Source organism: Trachinotus anak, unplaced genomic scaffold (assembly GCF_046630095.1).
Source record: "Trachinotus anak isolate AG129_WGS33_773 ecotype Australia unplaced genomic scaffold, CSIRO_AGI_Tana_v1 ptg000009l, whole genome shotgun sequence".
Taxonomy (NCBI): Eukaryota; Metazoa; Chordata; class Actinopteri; order Carangiformes; family Carangidae; genus Trachinotus; species Trachinotus anak.
In genome coordinates, this window is record NW_027273860.1 from 11,486,560 (window position 1) to 11,508,776 (window position 22,217).

The window sequence follows — 22,217 nt, forward strand, 5'->3', positions numbered from 1 at the left end:
AAAAAAGAAAAAAAAAAAAAGAAAAGGCTTCACAGGGAGCACAGCATTTAACATCGAGGCTGAATAAATTTCAAACCTAACTTCAAGCTCACAATGAATGCACACCCTGCTCCTGCTGTTATTAATGTTGTGCAGAGCAAATTGAGCATTCCTAGCTGTATAACCTAATGAAATGTAATTATTAGATGAATTTTTATTTTTTATTTTTTATTCTTAACTATTCTTAATTCATTACTTTACAGCATTTCAGCCTTCTACTTGATTGTGATTATTCTTCTTGCTCCAAAGTTCAACTTAAGGTCAAATGGTATCAACTGCACTACCAACAAATCATTAAGGTCACTGAAGACAAACCAAGAACCTCTGAGGATTATGCCCTAAATCTGAACGTTAGGGAAAAAAAAAAAAAAAAAAAGAATGCTTTGAAATCAGCATCTAAATTGAATTAACTCTACATGCTCAAAGTGCTTTGCTTCACAGTATAACAGCCATAACATACTACTAGGAACTTAACAAAGACATGGAAACACGCTGACTGCATGGATTATCTCTGAGAATTGAGCAGGATAACAGGTGAAACTATATATGGTATTCTAAGCAGGCACTGGAAAGCAGATTTTGCATTGGCAGGATTTTCGTGGTCTCCTTGCCAAGCACAATACTCGACATAATGAGAAACACTTGTTTCAAAATGAACAATCCACCAAGCCACACAGCATTCAAAAGCAACCAAGGGAACTACTATTTTAGTGTATATCATTAACATTGATTATGTTTGGTGGCTTTGGCCTCGAGCCATTGAAATATTCCCATACAACACCTCCCATAAAGATTTAAGGCCTGTTTACTTTACAGATGCCTGAGAGGTGTAGATCAGAAGAGAACAGGAGGTGTGCAGTGCAGTAATCTGAGGAGAAAACAAAGCATTACAAATGAAATGAAATGAGAGACTGCAATACAAGTCACATTCATAACTGCTTCCCAGGAAACCTGCCTTTCTCTTCACTGCTGTCTTATTGTGTGCACTTTCTCTTCTGGGCCCTTCTGTAGTCCAGCAGACATTCCCAAAATGACATACTGTTGTGGAAAGAACAAACGAATAAACAATAAGTTTCTGTATGACCAAATATCGTCCAAGAACAAATAAAACATAAATCAACTGAAATAGCAAAATCATAACTGCATCTCCTTGAACCTAATGTCCTCTGCATGGTCAGTATGGAGGCACAACGATAAATGGAAGAAATGCACAATCACTCTATCAATGGGTTTCTGTGGTGCCAAAGGTCAGTTCTATGCTTACCATCTCAAAACAGTTCTGTAATTACAACACTGGGCTTTCAAAGTTAATGCATCTGTGGGAAAGAGATGAGGAAAATTGTATGGTAAGGCCCCCTGACCAGAAACAAAGAGATCCATACACAGCCCTTCTGTGTTTGTTTATCTGATGCCCATTTCAATTCTGTTGACTTGTAAAAAAGCTAGAAATGCTGCCTCAACTTAAAATAAAATAGGCTTTTAAAGTTTCTCATTTGGCTGTGTATCTCAGCTGTATTTCACTGTTACAAAGAGAGGTATTAAATAGCAAAGGGTTTTATTGACACGGCTGTATCCATGGAGGATTAGAGAGGTCTGTTTTCTCTGAGTAGCCTGAACCCATTAACACCAGCCAAGTGGAGAGAGACATTTTTTTCCACTGCTTGGAGTTCTCAATCTTGAGACTACGGCCAAGGAAATGAAGTGCTAACTGTGACTGTGCGAGGGCAAGGGAAGTGATAGTAACGATTTTGCAGGGAAATTCTTCCTGTAAGGTGTTTTCAGGCACATTGTTGCATTTTAAAGCCACTCAGTTGCCTTTGGTTTATGGACAACACACGGATGATATGAGTCTCCTTATTAATTGAACTTGAGAGAAGTGTTAGAAAAGGTTCACATAATATTGCCAGGTTGTAGTTAGTGGTAGTAACTGTTGTAGTTATTGGCCAAACTCTAGGTTAAGCGTGTAGGAGCCAAATTACATGGTGGTTGGATCTGGATTGATTCTGATTTCAGGCACAGAAACTGATGTGTATTTAAATATAATATGGTTGCTAGACAACCACTGCTGAGGCCTCCAGAGAGCATGCATCTCTGACCTGTCAAGCTGACATCATCACGTTCTCTTTCATAATGAAAAAGTGACGTGCTGACAAACATCACACTTGCCTCTCATTTTGCACATCCACGGCTCCAAAAGGCAGGCGAGAATTTTGAACTCTGGTAAGTCAGTGAACTCCTCACAGCCAGCTCATGTTCTACAACCAAGCTACTGCTTTATGCCAAAGGATTTTACAGGCTTGATAAGCTGATATAATATTGGTAATCTTGAGGCCGCAGCTTCCTGCAGGGAGCAACTGCAGAACTAGACCTAGACCAAATCACATGTGGTGGAAAACTGCAGCTGTACTGCCCTCCATTGGCTGAAACTTGTAAGCATGTTGCACTTTGGTCACACCCCAGTTGGTGATGTCACAGGCTCACAGCAGGTGTTTTCCATCAGTTGTCAAAGTCAAAACATGTGTAGTCACATGGGGCTTCAATGATCAAGCTCAATGTGAGAAAATAATCTCAAATCGAGGTGCTTTTTCAAAGCTTTCAACTACATGTCTCAGTTGGGGTGGTAACCTTGTTTCAGAGATTGTTATTTGGCATTGGATGTGATTCTTTGAGTTTTCTATAGGCCCTGCTCTTCAAAGACAGCTGATGTCTGCTGTCATTGTCCAGGGTTCTTTGCCATTTTATATCAATTTATAATGAAACTTTAAACAAAAAATTTTAAAGCATAACTTAAAATGAGTTAATCTGATTTTTGTTTTGCTGCAGTGATGCACAAGCGCACTTGAGGGTGTGTCAGTGTCAGTGTGACATCAATGTTGGGTGTGAGCACATCATATGGTAATAAACCACACATATCACTATTGCTGGCTTCACTCAGAGAGGTGACACACTTGAAACTTCCTTTTGAGTAGTCGCATGAGATACACCTTATCCAGCAGAGGCAGCAGCACAGTGGTCCCACAAAGTACTTAAATCGTCCCATTCATCATATACTGTATTTGACATTGCACTCTGTATTACCCTCCTTTGTACTCCTCCAGAGAGAAGGAGCTGAGCTGAGCTGTGTCTCCTTTCCACTCTTATCTAACAGAAGGAAGCATGGGATACCAGACACAGTATATAGAGGGAGAGAGCAGATGGAAAGGGTGATGAGTGGGTGATGGGAAGACTGTGCAAGGAGCACGCACAGACATGTGTCTCATGGCTTTTAAACTGATAGAATACAAATGATCAGATATGAACTATGGGTTTAACTGCAGCCCTGGAAAGAAAGAGCGAATGAGAGTTTCCAGTCATACCTCTCTCACGTTGAAGCTCAGGCCCTGGAGTGAAGAGAAAGCAGATTAAAAAGTCAATATGACAGTTTTATTTCTCACAGAAATCACTGGGATATGGGGTGTCCCATTGAGAATTAGTTGTGTTTTCCCCTGTTTTATTACCATGGCATTCAAGGTGAGAAATACAAGGCTGCATTGGAGACTTTATGCTTTTGGAGGGTTGGTGTGAGGGCTCCATTTCTGGATGGCAGCACTGTAATAACAAACATTTGCACTGATATGGAATTGCACTCAAACCAACAAAATGTAAATACTGTGTTTCAGTCCTCTGAGTCAGACCTCTTTGAAAATGATTCACCGTTGCCATCTAAGTCGTTCCTCCACACTGTTGTATTATTCCCCGTGCATTTGGCTAAATCAGTGGGACCTAAACAATGATGGAAATTGAAACTCACTCTGAGATGTTATTTAGAAAATGTAATGCATTGGGATTCCTGTGGTTAATCAACCAGAACACAGCTGTTACAAGTAAATGGGAGAGAAGCAATTTGTATTGTCCTTCAGCAACACGTGTTTGAGCCTACGTAATGCTGCAATGTGTGTGTTTAAGTAGGAATGTGCGAGTCCATGATGCCCAGTCTTGAAAAGTAACAGGATTAAGGTCAGATGGGACTAAACACAAACACTCTGTCATTCTTCTCATCAATCATTCCTCTCTTTACACACTCACCTTGTGGCAGACGACAAGAGGAAAGGCAAAGAAGAACTCAAAGGAAAGGTGAAGAGGAGACAAGGAAATATCAGAAACTGTGATCATGGACATTAGAGTGAACTGAGCAACAAAATACACAATAATGTGAACCAGCATCCACTCCTTCATTAATCTCAGGATCTCAGGATTGTGCATGATAAAAAAGGGAGTGGGTGATGCTTTGGGATATGACAAAACTTTTTCTCAAATAGCTCCTAAAATGTTGCTAAAATGTTGCATCTGACTCATTTGAGTCAGATGCAACATTTTATACAGGTCTCAATATTTTGTGATGTGGTCTCCAGACAGGCTATAAACACGTTGCTTCACTTGCCTAAACCTGACTCTAATCTAAAACTTGTAATTGGCTGTAACTAAAATTGCACTTATGGGTTAACTGCTATTTTCACAACCAACGTTTTTCATGCGTTTGTGACTTAGACTTAAGGCTCATTTCATGATTTATTTTAAAGAATATGTTGCCTCAGTACATGAGGGGCCAAGGAGAGAAGACAGCTGTTCTTCTGACTGGCTGCAAAGAATTAAAGAATGTGCTGAGAAACTGCACTTTTATATGGAAGAGTATTTATAAAAAAGATATTTCAGTGAATCAAAGCAGACGTACAAGAGAGGAGCAAAGAAATAGGGAACGTCAACCATAATGCCATTCTCACCCACACCTCAGGCTCTAACTTTTAGATCAGTCAGACAGATTCAGTGTTTGACCACTGTTTGTCCCAGCCCTGTCCTGCTGCATCCATCCCAGGCCAACCCAGACTATCCTCGGCCCAACATCGGCTGTGACCGCTGTGGCCCGGTCAGATGCAGGTCCCATGTCCTGCAGCTCGCCTAGACTGCAGTGACGGGCTAACCAGAAGCGCAAGCTGTGCCCATAGTGGTGGGTCAGGGCACAAGCCAAAGAAGCAAAAAAAATCTCATGAACTGAATGAGGTGAGGTTGAAATGTTCATATAAACAAAAGGAAACACCTACACAGTTGGACAGTATTTCTGTCTAAGAGGGAGAATCCGCATCTTATTGAGGAAAGAAAAACTGAACATCTGAGGGGTAAAATGAGGTAAAGGAGGGATTGTATATCAGGCAATTAAATTTGTGTTTGGCTTTATTTGGCCTAAAATGTGGGTAACCATTATTTGGATTTTGGGTTGGATGGTGTATTGTGCTGGATGATTTAATTTCCATTCCACATGAGCATACTGGCTTAGTGAATGGATTATTACTATACAAATATAACCATGTCCTCAGCAGCAACCTGCCTCCTGAGTTTCATTTTCTTTCAAGGAAGAGATCACACTACCATTGCAAAGGCCACCAGGGTCACACTGTCTAAACAGACTTCCAAATTACTTCAAACTATTATGGGTTTAAATGAAAAGTTTGTGACACATAACTTGAATGTTGCCGAAAAAGCTGTAAAATTGACCAAATCCAAACCACAGTAATATGCATTGCCTCCAAAATCCATAAATAGGCATTAAACTGATTTGAACTGCTGTCTCTTAAAATGTTTTTGGTTTACACACTTTTAAACAAGAAATTATTCTGCTGATTAGGTAAGCTGATGCCACTGAAGTGCTCCAAATGATGAGTCATGTGACAAAGCATAAGCAAAAATTGAATTGGATTGTAATCCCAGAAATAATCACGCTCTTCTTTTTATTTTTTAAAAGGTGTTTTTAGTTGTAAAAGTGTTAATGTTAATGTGTGTCTGAATAATTTAAGGTATATATCAGTAGCAACCAAGTATGAAAACTTTATTTACAAAGCACAAGTTACAAAGTGCTTTACAGGAAGAAGAAAAAAGAAGGATGGAGACATTTGAACAAAACCACTAATCCACTAATACATGACATAGAATTTGTTTAACCTGCACAGTAGTCTGCACATGGACACACAAATATGGGCCTTTTGCACACACAAATACACTTTTCCATCTGACTTGTAATTCACTTTCTGACTCTCCTTCTGCTTGAGGGAGTTCTGCCAACCATCCCCACAGGCCTATTTCACAAACTCTCTCTGCCACTGTACAGAATGTACCCTGGTGTGTGTGTGTGTGTGTGTGTGTGTGTGTGTGTGTGTGTGTGTGTGCACGCGTGTGTGTGTGAACTCCTCTGTGAATTACATGTATTTTACTACACCAGCCTTTGTGCCAGGCTGCGTCATCCCTCTAATGGCTCTTTGCAATAACACTGGCAGAGTTATGTCAGTTACATCCATGGGGAATCGCAGAGATTCAGGAAAAGAACCAGTCATGGACACAGTGGGTTCAACAAAAGCCCACTCACTCGACATTGTGAAATAGTTGTTATCGTATGATATTGACATATGAGTTTTCAAAATATTTTTCTCATAGGAAATGACAAAAACTAAATGACAGTCAGGTTTATGTGCATTGTTTTGTCTTGTTGACCAGTGCAACTATGTGATGCGGTTTACTGGAAGGAAACATGACAGTGAGCTGAGGTGAGCACAGTTTCGTCCCAATGACGTCCATCCTGTTTAGTTCCTCTGAGCTGTTTCCCTGAAGCAGATGCAGAAGCATGAGAGTAGCCAACGCATCTAATACTGAGCAAACTGAACAAAAAAGATACAGATCTTCAGCACTAATATTCTTCACATGGCAACTAACCCAAACATGCTTAAACCTCCTTTTACTGCCAGTTAAAGGTGCTTGCAAATATTTTATGCTTAAATGCCAGCTGATATGTCCAACCTGCCAGGCTGGGCTGAGAGGGAATGCAGAGAAGAAGGGAATATTGTTTTAGGGGGTCTTAATAGTATGTTCTTTGAGCGTGTTTTACGTCACTACCACCCACTGCTTTTCCTCCACATATGGTTGAGTTCCAGGAATGTGTTTCCTTAGCCTGGTCTTGATGACATGGGTCACGTCACTGACACTGCACATGCTGGCGAGAGATGGACCGATAACTTATGGCTTTGAGGACTTAAAGGATGGATATTGGGTTCAGTGTTGTTGGGTGATAAACTTGAGTTTGACTTTTTTTGGACAAAGGTAAATGAGGAGATTGATACAAATCGCACGGCTGTTTGTTAAATAGGCAGCAGCTGGTTAGCTTAGCTTACCATAAAGACTGGAAACAAGGGGCAACAGCTTGTCTGGCTCTGTCAAATGGTAACAAAATCAGCCTAATGCTCGCTAGTTAACACCTTGTACAGAAGACAAAGTGTAAAACAACAAGCTGTGGTTTGAAATCTTGCTTTTATCCCAGGGCAGGGATGTAACAGTAGCAGACTAGTAGTTCCTGAGTTCAAACAAGATTTACAATCTTATTTTTTTTCCATGACAGTTCAATAAAAGCAAGTAATGGAAGAAGACCAAGGATCACTGACTTCACTTTTTGTTGGCTAGACGTCTAATTTTTCTTCACTCCATATAATGAATATGTTACACTCACTAAAAGTCACTAAAAATCCCAGAATGAGCAACACTAACACAATAAAACACAAATTTCAGAAGGCTGGAAATCCCCAATTTAGTGTACTTTAAACCAACTCCAAAAATTTCATTAGACATAAATCTGTCTCTCTCCCATACTATAGTGTGATCCCTGAGCCTGAAAAGATCTGGCGAGAGAGGACATGTAAAGTGAAGAAAGCTTAATGAAATAATCCATTTCACACCTGCTGATGCTCAGTGTAAAGGCTGCCTCTATGTCCAGCTGGAGGGGATTTGAGACAAATCTGGAGCTTAAAGTCTTCCAGTTAAAACAAAATGCGGCAGCCTGTGGATTCCCACTTAGATGCCACTTGGATGCAGCTGAATTCTAAATTGAGATATTTATGTACAGTTGGTCTGTGTTTACATTCTGTGGTGTCTACGCGTTCCACATTTTACACCACATTTGTAGAATCAACTAATATGAGGAGCAAGTGTTCAAAAAATAACTTTTTGCTGGTAGCAAGCACACAATTTGGAAAATGCTGTAACACTGATATAAAACTGCGTCACCTAACTGTAGAGAACAGCGCGAGCCATTAAGTCATTACAAAGTGATTTAGGGAGGGTTTAAAGAATTTCATTCAAAAATTAGGGTCGGTATAGAAACATTTTCCAAACAGTGGATCCGTGTTTCTCAGTCCATTAATTTCCATTTTTAGTCATGCTAGCGGTAAAGCTCTTAGATGATAATGGCCTGGTCAGTTGGTCGGTCCACCACTTTGTTCTTTATCATTGGTTTCTCCTGACATTTCCTCTAGCGCCACCAACAGGCTGACATCTGTGGCCTAGTACTGTCACTGGGTGAAAGTTTCCATTTGTCCAGAACTTAAAGCACTCTGAAAATGCAGATTGATATAATCAAGATGAGATACTCAAAATGAGAAAAAGGGGATAACCAAGAAAAAAAGGTAACAAAATTCCCCTACTAACACCTCTACAGCTCACTAATCAACATGTTATGTCTCATTTTTTAATCCATTCATAGAGCCAAGTGTAAAAATGACATGTTGTGGTTTACCAGGCTAAGCTAAGCTAACTGGCTGTAGCTTTGTATGTACCATATGGAGAGTTGTTTTGATCTCTTCATCAAACACTTATAAGCAAATGCATAACGATTCCCAGAAGGCCTGTTCACCTGCAGCCTTTTCAACTTTTACCTCAAATATATGCACAATCAACCTGGCTCAGCCCACCCAGAAACAAAGAGTAATCCAGCTGGTGTCTTATTCATGGAAATGTTAGTGACTCAGAGTCTTCCCGTGCATTAAGGAAAGCCACTGAGAAAGAAAAAAATATCTTGCCAGCTGATCTCATAGTAGAAATTTAAAGGTTAGGTAGTATTACATAATTTGGGGAGCATATGCATCCTCACAGCAGTTGGCACCACCTGGTTCTGTGTCCAAGAAAGATCACCTTTTCCCAGTGAATTCTCCAGCCAAACATGCACACACAGAAAATGAGAGCGGGAAAATGACTGCTCCAGACTGAATGATCACCGTTGAGACTGTAATTTGTTTTTTACAGTGACTAATGCCTCTATGGAAATGTTTCTTCCTCCAAACGGTCACAAGGCTCTGGACCACCTCTGTCTCCTAACGTCCACAGTCATGGCAGCTGAAATGTATCCTGACATGTGAACGGAGTGTATTTGAGAGCGCACCTGTTTTTCTTATTGATGGGCTTGTTTATGCCATTAGCGTATTCACACGTGTTTCACTGGATTTTGAAGAAAGTTCACAGACTGCATTATTGGCACAGGGGAAATGTAACTGGGTGAGAAGTCATTTGATAGTGTGGACTCACTACCCTTCCGTCCTCAACACACAGTGCATTGCACATTGACTAGAATGACTTTCACAGAAGCTATAAAGCTCTGAGAGAGAAAAAAATTCAGCTCTTTTACATATAACACCTGGTTCTGTTTTGGGTAATGGACTTGATTGTCTGTAAGTTTGCATGCTGTTAAAGGCATGTTGGGGCATAACACTGAAATAATATTCGTCACTTCTACAGTCACTGGTTTGACTAGGATTGGTCAATCTTGGAACGTGATTGAAACCCGAAATTGTGGCAATGACGCTTAAACAGTGACGCCTTTCCTACCACAGACTCCCTCCATCTGGAATCACTCTGCTACTGTGTGTCTGGGGACTGAGCTCTGTGGGTCAGAGGGCAGAGAAAGGTTTGTCATTACAACAGTGCTGAGAAATACCTCTGAAGGACACAGCTTCTCTGCTGCGCCATGCTCTGTCCAATAATAACAATAGACATAGAGGATGAGGTGTAATGCTAGCTGATGGGAATGGTAGTCTTTTGTGAACAATGTGCTAAAATAAAAACATGGCAGCAGTTTAAAAAGGAGATACATTTTTCCCACCACTAAAGAATTATGTGAAAAAGACAAAAACAAGAGTGGAGTTGAAGGCAAATATGCTATTCATTTATGTTGGATTGAGATTTCTACTGTGAAAGGTTAATGTTTAGTCTTTCTTATTCAACCATGACCAAAGCCCTGTCTTGACTTTGGTTTAGTTAGTAATTAGTTAGTAATTATGATAACATACATTGTTTGTTCATACCCTCTAGAACAATGCATGTGTGTCTTTCTAATGTTATGCTGATCCACCCATCCTGACTTCCTCCCTATGCAGACTCATATTTGCTGCACCTGGTAGAAGGCTTTGATATTCTGAGGTGATATTTGTTATGTCCCAGGAAGACAAGAAACTCCTAACAGGATCCATATAAAGAATGACCTTAGACAATTATCGTAATTAATTAATGTTATGGGGACCTATAGGTACTAAGCCCTATTCACTAAATTAAGGCATTGCTAACCAAGCATCTGACTAGGCCTGAATAAAAACCTAACTACTTCAAATCAGTCCACCTGCTCACTGGTGTTATCTCTTTCTTTGTTGGAGGCCTTTTTCTAAACACTGCATATTGTGCTGTGCCATCTTGCATGTAGGCGGTGCCTGTGTGTTTTCTAAACATGGGGATTGTCGATGCTTTAACAAGGAGGGACCCACATGCACTAACATGCACACGCTGCCAGACCGGATACCAAAACAAACAATAAAGAAGCTCAAATTACATATACACACTTACAGAGGGGCGGTGATTTCGTTCTCTGCTCAGGACGCCATCACTCAACTGTATCTTTGCATAGAAAATAGCTGCTATGTTATTGTTTAAAATCTCATTTTAAAGCATCAAAACTAAAATAAGAAGTTATTAGGTTTGTTATATACGACATAATTAGATCATGTAATATTTTATTATTATATTTTATTACATTACAATAGGGTGGGGCAGGAGCAGTCACAGCAACAGACTCCTTGATGATCTGTGAGGACAGTTGTGGATATTTTGGCCTGAAACCACTGCTTCACATCTGTCAACGAAATCAACATTTTTTTTCTTCTTTTTTGCCATTTTTGGACAAACATCAGCTTATAAAATGACAGGCACGGTTTGATTTAGTGCAGTGAAAAACGAGCGTGGCTTTGAATTCTCTGCCTTTTCATATTTCATTGAATCCTACCACTGTGAATTTGCTTTCATTGAACTGACAGCTGTAGGTTTTTCAATACATTCATGCTGCTGATCCAAGGATAACAAATTCACTCGGTTTTCTTTGCCAGCAATCCCAGAAAGCAAAGTATCTGCAGTTTAGGTTAGCTCTATTTTCATTCCTCTTGTGGTCTCAATTTCAGACTGATATTCTGAGATGATGCTCATCTGCTTAAAGGCAATAAAAACAGACAATAAGACGAGAAAAGACCTTGCACTAATTGTAACCATGTGCTGTCCTTGCAAACACTGACCACTTGTGTAGCAGCGGTGTCTCTTGATGAGTCTCTATAGTACTTTGACATTCAGCAGGAAACAGGGACAGGAAATGTGCATTGGCTTAGGGATGCTGGGATATATCGTACACACTCACTGCTGAACAAACCAGAGCAGAAATCCAGCAGCTGGTTGGATTTGTTTTGGCCCAGGGCTGACCAGTCCTGGGCCTAGCAAGCCCCAGACAAATTTCCTGGTTGATAACAAGCAATTTCTGCCACAACAAGCTGTGCAGCTTTGGGAAGATAGCCTCTGAGCGTTATTTAAACCTTTCACAATGGTGTATAAAAGAAAACCCTCACAATAACACAATGTTACAAACAGCTACAGAGAAGAAATGGATGTGACTATTTCCAGCAGCTACTTAAAGTTTATGTCACGCAATGTGCCATATGTAATGTTTAAAAAATAACTAACCTTAAATCTGTTCTACAATTGGATCAAATATGTAATGGGAAAAGACTCGCTCACAGTGATTCATCCACAATAAATTATCACCCGCCTCTACATTTCCTGAGGAACATTTTAGGATCTTTCAACTAATTCTTTTGGTTTAATCACCAGCAACTTTGCTGTTTTGATTCACTCTCAACACTTATCAGTGTCGTTTTCAGCAGTTCGAGGTAGCTGTCGGCAAATAAGCACTAAAAACCCAGAGTACTCCACCTGCGAAGCTCTGAACATCCACCAACCAGTGGGTGACTAGCTGGTTAATGTAACTAATCCACTAAAGAAGCTAAAAACCCAGAAATTTCCCACAGGAGTTGGAGGAAAGGAAAACAGAGCTAAAAACATTGGACTTAGATTTGTGTGAAGTTCAGTGTGAAACCAAACAGATTGTCTTCATCTTCCATCCATTATCATTTTTCGCCTGTTTATAGCAGTTGCACTAAGTAATGCTGCCTTTCCCTCTTTCTGTCGTTATTGCTGAGGATGAGGTTGCTACTGAACAAAACGGACTGGCTCTGTGCTTACATTTAATGTGAGCATCCACATACGTACAGTGTGATTGCAAAGGACACAGGTTCTGGCTGATTAAAATGTGTAGAACATAGGTTCACACAATGTAAGGAGATGAATAAAAATGTTCAGTGTCTGCCCAGCTTTCCAAAGGTAGTTAAATGTTGCAAGTAACATTTACATTACCTAATAAGATATGGACATCTTTTTACTGATTCACTTGCAATGCACAGGTGACATTTCCACAGCTACATAATATTTAGTAAAAGCACACTGGCAAGTTTTTGATTACCAAGCAAGGAAGATAGTTTATAACTACTGTTAAATCATTTCCTCGGTATAAACACACAAACATATTTCAATAAAGGGTCGTTTTTTTACATCAGTATGTTCTCAAATGTTTTTTGATGGAGACTGAAAAATTAAATATCCAGACCACATATTTATTCCAAACATGCACGGCACAATCTACATCTGCAGCTGAAATGAATAAAATCAAACGTCTTGGCAAATTCTGAGAAAAGTAGGTAGCCAGTAACTACAGAGAACAAGACAGATTAAAGAGAAGCAGGTAGGGGATAAATGTTAAATTACGCCTCTTGTTCACAAAATAACACCTGGAATACATTGAGCATCATGTCCTGAGGACATATAATAGTGTAAGACGAACCGAGCCTGGGACTTTCCTCTAACAGTGATAAAACATTAAAAGGTTAAAACTGCTGCCAAGCACATCAAAGGCAACAACGGATACATTAAGCATAACTGAACATGCTGCGCAGGTCAGGTACAGGGCTAAATTATAGGAGTGGTTTTCAATTATACAACAATGATGTGAAAAATAAAGATGACCTTTGGATGGTCTTTGTAGTAACCCGACTTAGGTTTCTTCTCATATGACATGACATGAACTTTGGAAGTTCAGTCCTGCCGGCAGATAAACATGAATATCTGCTGCCTGTCTAATAAGTGGGTCAAAAACTGTAGAGACTGTATGTCAGTGGCGGGGTCAGTCATAATAATCTATACATGTGGCTGCATAGGATGATTTTATTTTGGCCCAATGTTTTCCGTGAATTCAATTTCACTCTGTAGTGTGTGAAACTATTTGGCAGATGAGCTTACCATGAGACCCAGTGCCAGTAGACAGAAACAAATGGGAGAGCTACCAAGTTACAGAGGAGAGTCAAAACACTTGCTGATGCAAAGCAGTTTAAAAACAACACTGCAACAATCCACAACAGCCAGATACACACCCGCATATTTATGCCACATGGGTTAAAGATTTATGGAAACAAAGAGAAAGTTTACTATGTGGAAAGATTCAAAAGGATACAATTACAAAACATTCCATGTATGATGTAAGGTTTTGAATGAAAGTTTGACAGAGCTCATTAATATTATAAATCTTAACCTGGGTTCAAGAAGATGTTGATTATATTCTGCTCTAGTTGATATTCATGTAAACAGCAGAAATGGGAAGAGGGAAAGAACCGAGCTACACAAGCATGACAAATGAAAGGGATGATTGATTTTTTATGAGGAAGGGGAAATATAATACTCGAACTCTCATCACTCTCCTGTAGAGTTACAAGATTTCAACATCCTCAGCTCTCTCGTTAAAGGAGAAGCTAATTTCTCTGCACCATAGACCTCCGCTGTTGTCCAAAAACCATCAAGAACACATACATAAACCACATTGAACACGGTCACTGTAGTTTATCTTGTGTCAACCCCACATACACCACCCTGGGGCGTTCAATACTCACTAGAGCACAAAACATATATTCATCCTGAGCTGAAAATAGTCTACAACAAATGCACTACAAACGCACTGTGTATTTCTGCTGTCTGTCACCTAGCCTGTTTGAAAATTACAATACAAGAATAAAATACAATAGGTCACCAATACATTTGTGACCTGCTTTTAAAGATTTATGTCTCAGTAGGAACCAGTATAGGGCCACATAAGAAAGTTGGAAAGTATCCAGGAAATACTGCACAGTTGGTTTTGCCCTATCCTAAAATAACAACGGCAGCAATATTTTGATGGTCATCACTTGACCCCAAAAAACCTGAATAAAACAGCATGGAAGAATTGCAAATGTTAAAATCTCTAAAATAAATAAGTAAACAATATAGAAATAAAATCAATTTATCAAAGTAAAAGCTGAATGTTTTACCGCATTTTTTGGATGAAAGAGGTGCTGTGAAGCTGAACCACAGTGAATGCTAATGTCAACATGCTAACATATGCAAATCAACATTTTCTACTTAGGAGCACAAAGTTGAGGTGATGGGAATGTCAGTCTTTTTGTAAGTACTCGAAATATTTGGCAGATCGAAAGTTTGACCTAATGATGGTGCAAGATGAAAAATTTAGGGATCATCAAAATTACTACAACTCATCTTAAGGGGGTGTGTACCACATCCCATGGAAATCCATCCAATAGTCATCTAGACGTTTCACTCAAAACCACGAATCCCAACCTAATGGTGGCACCAGAGGAAAAGTTAGGGGATCAGCAAAGTTTAAATGGTCAACCACGCATATTAATTTAATGAATGCAATATCAAAAAGACCCATCATGTAACTGAGTTGAGATGCATCAGGGACAAATATATGGGTAGACATTGTTGTTTTTCATGATGTCATAGAGTTAAAATGCGGTGAAAACTGTAGTTTGGAATTTCTGAAAACATGTCAAAGGTACCACAGGATAAATGAAGCCATTTTCTCTGTCATGGTACAGTCAAACTACAGGGACCATGACCTCTCAGTATTTGCTCCATAAAACTTGGTTTGTTTGCACTGAACCTGAAGAACCAAGCCATAAATTCTCACGAAGGATGCCACCTGCTGCAGTGGGTTCAAGCCTCACAAAAAAAGGAGGAGTGCAATGCAAAACATCTGAGGTCACCTTGTTTGGACCAAAACAGGACAAGTGAGAGGAAGACCAAGAGTGAGTATCCAGTCTCAAGTCACCACTCAGCTTTTATTTTCAATCATTTTGACAGATCAAATAAATACAAAAATATATATCAGCAATACTCCAGCCTTGACCCAAAACAACAAGTGGTTCCTGGCCTAGTATTTGGGAAATATTCAATAAAGTATGAGACACTGTGACCAGTCCCATCAACTGCACTTGGGAGAACTTGGGAAAACCTAGAAACTGCACAACAGGGATGACGAAGACAAGAGGCCAAAAGAGGGGACTCCCAGCAATCCACAGAGACTGTGTTTCATGTTAACTTAAAATCCATCACTTTCATGGAACACAGATCACAAGAAAGCTCGGGCTTTTCTGATAAGACGGATCCAACACAAACACTGATGTCATCATAAATATGGTCTGAGCAAGAGCCTACTAATGACTGATCACTGATTATTCATTCGACGTCATGGACCTAAACTCAAAAGAGATAAATACGCAAGCTTGTTTGACACAGAACATTTTAAACTTCTTTTATGATATTATGTTACTCACAAATCAAAATGTGAGAAGCTGAGAGACTGTTTGACTTCCAGTGTTGAAGATCTTTTAGTACACAGCTCTCTGAATTCTCTCTGGACTTTGTGTCTTGATTTCCAGATTTCTGTCAACCTCAAGGCCAAAATCAAGAGAGCAAACAACAACTGTGGGAGAATGGTAGAAACAGAGGAAATCAGAATCAAACTTTTAGTTTTTACCTTCAAGTCTAATTGTTTGAGGCCTCATCTGTTTCTGAGCTAATACAAAAGATTAGCACACCAAGCAATACTGTATATTGGAACAAACATATTTATTTCCATCACTCTGCCCAACATTTTGAAACATGTTGGAATTGGAAAATGTCCCAGCTGGCTTTGGCATGTCCAATCAGCTTACAACATACTCACCAAAATAAAGTCTAAGCTTTAGTAACATCTTGTTGAATCTATTCTGCCAAATCCATAGTGCAGAACTCCACTTTTAAATCTAACTACTGTAAAATGAGTGCTTCTGTAACAATGACGTCTACTTAGATCACGAAAGGACCAACGGAGAGTCTAACAATGGTATTGCTTGTGTTATTGTACTTTGTTGCATGGTTTTCTGGCAGGTAGCTGCTTGAACAAGCCCTAATAGGATCAAGGAAGAAAAGCTGACATAAAAAATAATCCAACATAACAATTTGCATATTCTTTAACGATGAATGGTACAGTTCACCAAATGTCACCACTGCACTCTGGACACAGATTCTGCAAGTTGCCGTGCTCGGCTATGCTTCCCAGCCACACAAAAGCTCTTACCAGGTGCCAAGTAAGCAAGGATCAAGCCTTAAACCACCCACATAGGGATCGGGACTTAAGCTTTTTCTCCACTTTGTGATAATGAACACTTCTTCAGGGGTGGTGGTGAAAAAAAATCTGTCAAATCATAAATCCTGAGTAACATTATGATTATAGGAAAAACAGATTTTTGCAACTCATGACTTCAGGATGAAAAGATATAGGCATAAAAGGGGACTCCAGCTAGCCAGTCAATAGCCAGTTGATGATCAGTTTTCAGTTTTCTCTACATCAAATCAATCAATCATGAAGTTGTAATCACAAAGTCTAGGATGTCTTGACCCCAGGATAGTCCAGTGCATGTATTATTTCTGTCAGGGACATGAGTCCCAGAGGCCCAGCCCTGCCCAAGAGAGTCCCAGCCACAGGGCCTGTGTGCCAGGGCCCAGCGCATTGCTCATCTGCTGTCTAGACTGCCTCCAGGCCTATCTAGCCACAGCCTGAACCTGCCATCTGGGCGGCCATTCAGCATGCATCTAACATCTCTTTTGCTCCCAACTGGCCAAAGCACATCACAAGAAATCTGTCTTCATCAGAAGAATCTACATCCAATCTACTTCCAGAAAACAGATTTTACTAGTTTCCATGAGCGTGAAACTTGTTCCTGCACCTTACGAGAGCAGACTGCAGACAATTCAAAGGAATACCTTTAAAACACCAACCCACCCCCCTGTCCCAAAAGTGGTTACATCCTTGTCCTCCTGGCTAGCCATATTTCGCTAATATACAGATATGACAGTGATATCAACTCTCTCCGAACTCCATATGGGATGTTTAGATAGTACCGGATACCCCCTCCCTAACACCTTTCTGTCATCACATAGGGGGTGTCTTCTGTGTTGACCATTTTCCATAACTTTCCAAAACAGATGATCCAACATTTGCAGCAACTTCATGTCGTGATTGGCCAGCTGTGTGGAGGTGAGACAGGAGCCAGGGATTGAACTTTCTCTCTTTTTTCATTTGTTAGACAAATATTTGTGGCACTTTTAATGTGAACAAACAAGCACAACACTGTGAATGCCTTCTGGGAGAGACTGTCTGAAAACATACACCGTTATCCCTGTTCTGAAACAATACTGTGCCTCCCCGCTCTCTATTAAGAGCAGCTCTTCACTCCGCCCTCCAGTGTGGCCTTTCGGAAAGACTATAAACACATTTGATTTGCGATGTGGTCGGACAGCATGTCTTAAGAACTAGTTCTGAGAGACTATAAACAGGCCCTCTCAGCAAGAAAGCAAATTTGCATATTTCCAAAAAAGCCTAACCATTCTGTTGTGATTTATGATATTGGGCTACAATAATAAAAATTTGACTTGATTTTGAACAGAGCAAAAATTGTGCTGCTTGGTTTAAAGATGCAATATTAAATATCTACTCTCAGAAAATGAGACATTATCTCCTGGCATATAGCAGCATAGCTTTTCAGAAAACTCTGTATAGGTTGTTTTGGTTTTGGCAGCTCAGTCCTGAGTCCCAGGTGATAGTTTTTGTTACCTGCTGTCATGAAGATACATCATAAAACACCACAGCTCTAAGTTTAGGTCCTGTTGGATTTTTCATGTTTGCATGTCTCTCTCAGCTGACATCTGAACCTCTTGAGAAATGTCTGTGTGTGACCACAGCCCGTCTCTGTCCACTCTTACAAGGCCTGAGCATCAAAGATGGTTGTAAATGTCTTATAGATGGGTGAGAATATCTGGGGGCAAAGGAATGTAACATGTCAAAAATAGATACGCAAGCTGAGTGACTTATTCCAGAAGAAAAAGTCCCCCCTCTGGTAATCCCTCAGGTTTTTCCCACACTCTAAACAGTGTTACGGGAAAAGGGGGGTTTAATTGTGTATGTTCCACTGGCATAATGTTTGTTAAGATTGTTTAAAGCACTTTATAGGCTCTTGCATAAAGCTGATGGTGTGTTTTCTATTGTCTATGTCTCTAACCTTTTGCTGTCTACCTCTAGGAATTGTCCATGACATCTGCAACAAAATTCTTCTTCGAATTCTGCTGAATCTGGACCTCAGTGGTTCTCACTGTCATTTACTGTTTACTCTTTATATTTCCTTAATGGTCTTTATGGTGTTTTTCCTTCCTGTGAACGAGGTTGGGGACAAAGTCACCTTAGACTCCTCTGAACTGCCAAACAACAGCCAGACTTGTATCTAGACAACAACAGGGGAAAACATCCAGAATGGAACAGATTCTCCGCGGTCATGTTTGTGGAGGTCACTATTCAGTAAATACAAAGCTATGTGGCTTTGGGTTATATTGGGTGATCTTTCAGCAGTAAGCACTGTAGTTACAGTACCAGCTGGCATTGTAGCTAGCCTTAGTTGGAGCCTAACAAAAAGATCAGTGATGTTACATTAGCACCTTGGAGTATATACAGTCTAAATACAGCAGGAATTAAATTGTGAATTAAATTGAAGCTCAGCGAGGGCACTCTTTGATCAGGAGTCTCACATATTTATTGACTTAATTACTGTGCTTGTTACTCTTTGGAGGAAGGAGGAGTAACAATCCACTTCTGAACTTCTGACGGGGACATGGGGTTGAGGCTTTCTCACCCACAGGTTTTTTTCTCTGTCAACAAGTCTTTACCCTGTTGTAAATTAGTAGAGTGTGTGAAACATACAGTATTTGCTATGTAACTGTATATTCCACTGATACAATGTTGCTGCTGCATGTGGAAGAAAGCAGCCTGGACAGCGTGAAGTTAGAGACTGGGCTTCATACCAATGTAAACCACTCTTGAAATGTCACTATTTCTTTTTGCCCCCTGGCCAACATAAACCAACTCATGACATCACAACTTCCCAGCCCCAAAGCCGTCCCAGTAAAACTACCTTTCAAAAACATAAAAAGAAACAATATATATTGTAGTATAAAACATATTTTGTAGTAATAAGTACTGTCTTTTTTCAATCTCTTCACTTAAAAAATATTTACACTTGCCATGGCAGATATAAGGAATAGCTTTACAGTTTGTGAAATTAAATTTGCTCTCTTGCCAGTGAGAAGAACAGTAAGAATGTAGATATCATTCTAATGTTATAAATATGAAACTATCACCAGCAGTTGGTTAGATTAGTTGAGCATGAAGACTGGAAATGTGGAAAGAGTAATCAAAACTCTCTTCAAATGTATCAAAATCTGCCCACCACATCACAAATCAATGTTTCATATGTTATTTGTTCATTCTGTGCAAAAAATGCGTGAAAATGCATTTTGTCGTTTTTGTTATGCTATGTGCTAGTTTTTCTTACAGTTGTATCGTCACCATGACTCCAGGAAGTGACAAGACTTGGCCAAGAAATAGTACAGCACATAACCAAGCCAGAAATCCAGGCTAGCAGTTTCCCTCAGCTTCCCCCAGCTAAACTAACCAGCTACTGGCAGTCTAGCTTCATATTTACAGTATCAAACTCTCATATCTGTACTAAGGTGAGACAGATTGCTGAAATGAAAACCAGAGATATTTCCAATTTGGCAGTCAATACATCATTAAAATAGCCAGTCTTTATTTGCGAGATAAAAAAGGGGGACAGTCTCGATTTCATGTATTTTGATCATGGTAACTGTTGTACTGTAATAAACTATGGTGAAGACTGATTGATAAAATGGGTAGGGTTGCCAAAATATGGAATCATCCCGTAAATGGAAACTAAAAAGACGTGCTCCATATTGAACCGATACGGGACGTGCTTTGTCCCATATTTTTGTGACTCAGTTACGTGCAAATCTAGAAATAACAACAAAAAGAAAAATCGGATTGGACAACTGTAATTTGGTGGTTTTAGCTTCATTTCTGAGCCTGCTATAGCCAGCAGCCAGCCCCCTCAGTTGGCCAAAACAAGCACAATGCCAGGCATCTACCGGTCTGGCCTACTGTCTTTCTCTCTGGTCTGCTTTTAATTCTCACTTAAATACGGGGAAATTTGCAGTGGGGAAAAGGCCTCCAAAAATGGGGATGTTTGGTCATCTTACAATATGAAGTTACAGCTAGTAGACAGTTAGCTTAGCTTATCAGTAAGAGTGGAAGCTTGGAGGAAACAGCAAGCTTAGCTCAAAAAACTGGTAGGAGCATGGCTAGCTGTTTCCCCTCTGCTAAGCTAACTGTGTCCTACAATAGCTTTAGTTTCATATTTAATCTAGGCTACAGACGTGGATCAATATTCGCATCTAACTCTTAGCAAGAAAGCAAAGTGATATATATCACAAAAATCGCGATCTGTGTCTTTAAATCAAATTTATAGAATGAAATAAAAGCTGCCCTGTGAGCAACATGATCCATAGCTTGCTAGCTCATCTTTCAAACTGCTCCTAAAAGTTTTGCTTTTTTGGGTCATATTAAACCTCTTTTTCATCCATCCATTCACATGCTGCCGATCTCTTAGTGACTTTCCCATGCACGGTGGAGTCTGCCAGCGCAGTAACAATAGCCTTGGGTGGAGTGCACAGCTGAGTTGGAGTCTACAGCATGTGCTTTGATTGCTGGAATAGCAGACAGAGCGAGGAGCCATCCGTAGGAGCTTTTGTTACTTATTGAATTGTCCAAGTCAGTGCTCCAGACCTGGGTCAAAAACTGTCCAATAACACTTTTTTTTTTGCTGAAACTTGCATGAAAAACAGAAAACTGGTTGTTTTGGACATTCATTGCATAACTGTACATGATACTCCATACCTGTCAAAAACATGTAAATTCTATTTACTCCAAATCCTTCTGCTTTGAGTTTTGAATTTGTCTGGCATCTAGGAACATAATCAATGCAACACTTGTTGAGTCTGTCTATGGTCTGTAGGCTATTCCCTATTCCTTTTTCTTCCTTTCCCCTTTGCTCACTACTGCACCTCATTCTCTCTGCTGCACTGGCATCAACACTGGGCTTTGAGAGGCCTCCGGAGAGGGGGGAAGCATGGGGGAAACTTGGAACAATATATTGTAGGTAAATAAATGCTCTGTCTGACAAAGAATGCCTTTCCAAAACAGACCCAGGGCCCCTCAGAGCAGCATGTGCCCCAAATAATGCCATAATTACTCCACTGATAATATGATAATAATGCTTCGACCTCTTTCGAAGTCACTGGGTTCACTGCACAAACAAGGACCAGCACTCTGAGACTGAGGGAATATCATCTGGGGCCTTGAGGAGACTGCACGTGAAGAGACTGTGTGTGTGTGTGTGTGTGTGTGTGTGTGTGTGTGGGAGAGGGAGAGGGGGAAAGAGACATTCTGTAAAAGTACAGTATTCTCTATTCAATCCTGGTTCCAGTTTTTCCACAATAAAACTAAACTTTTGATTGTTTTGTTTAGTCTTGGATCAGGAGCCTACTGTCAAATAAACATGAATATGGTGTAAAATGCAGTGCAACAGGTGTATATTAAAATAATCTGATGATATGGATTATAATAAGGGTATAAACCTGGGGATAGGATCCCAGCACTGTGTCGATCAGAATCTTTGGCTGGCCGGCTAGACTGG

General features: G+C 40.0%; 1 long non-coding RNA gene across 1 annotated transcript in view; it reads right to left on the reverse strand.

Annotated features, from left to right (window-relative positions):
- Positions 1–504: 504 nt before the first annotated feature.
- LOC139625396 (uncharacterized) overlaps positions 505–22,217 on the reverse strand; it is a 48,458-nt gene continuing 26,745 nt past the window's right edge. The window contains exons 3-5 of the long non-coding RNA XR_011691879.1: positions 3,537–3,627; positions 3,396–3,419; positions 505–1,077 (exon numbers count right to left, since the gene is read on the reverse strand). This is a non-coding gene — a long non-coding RNA (uncharacterized lncRNA). The remainder of the gene's footprint in view (positions 1,078–3,395; positions 3,420–3,536; positions 3,628–22,217) is intronic.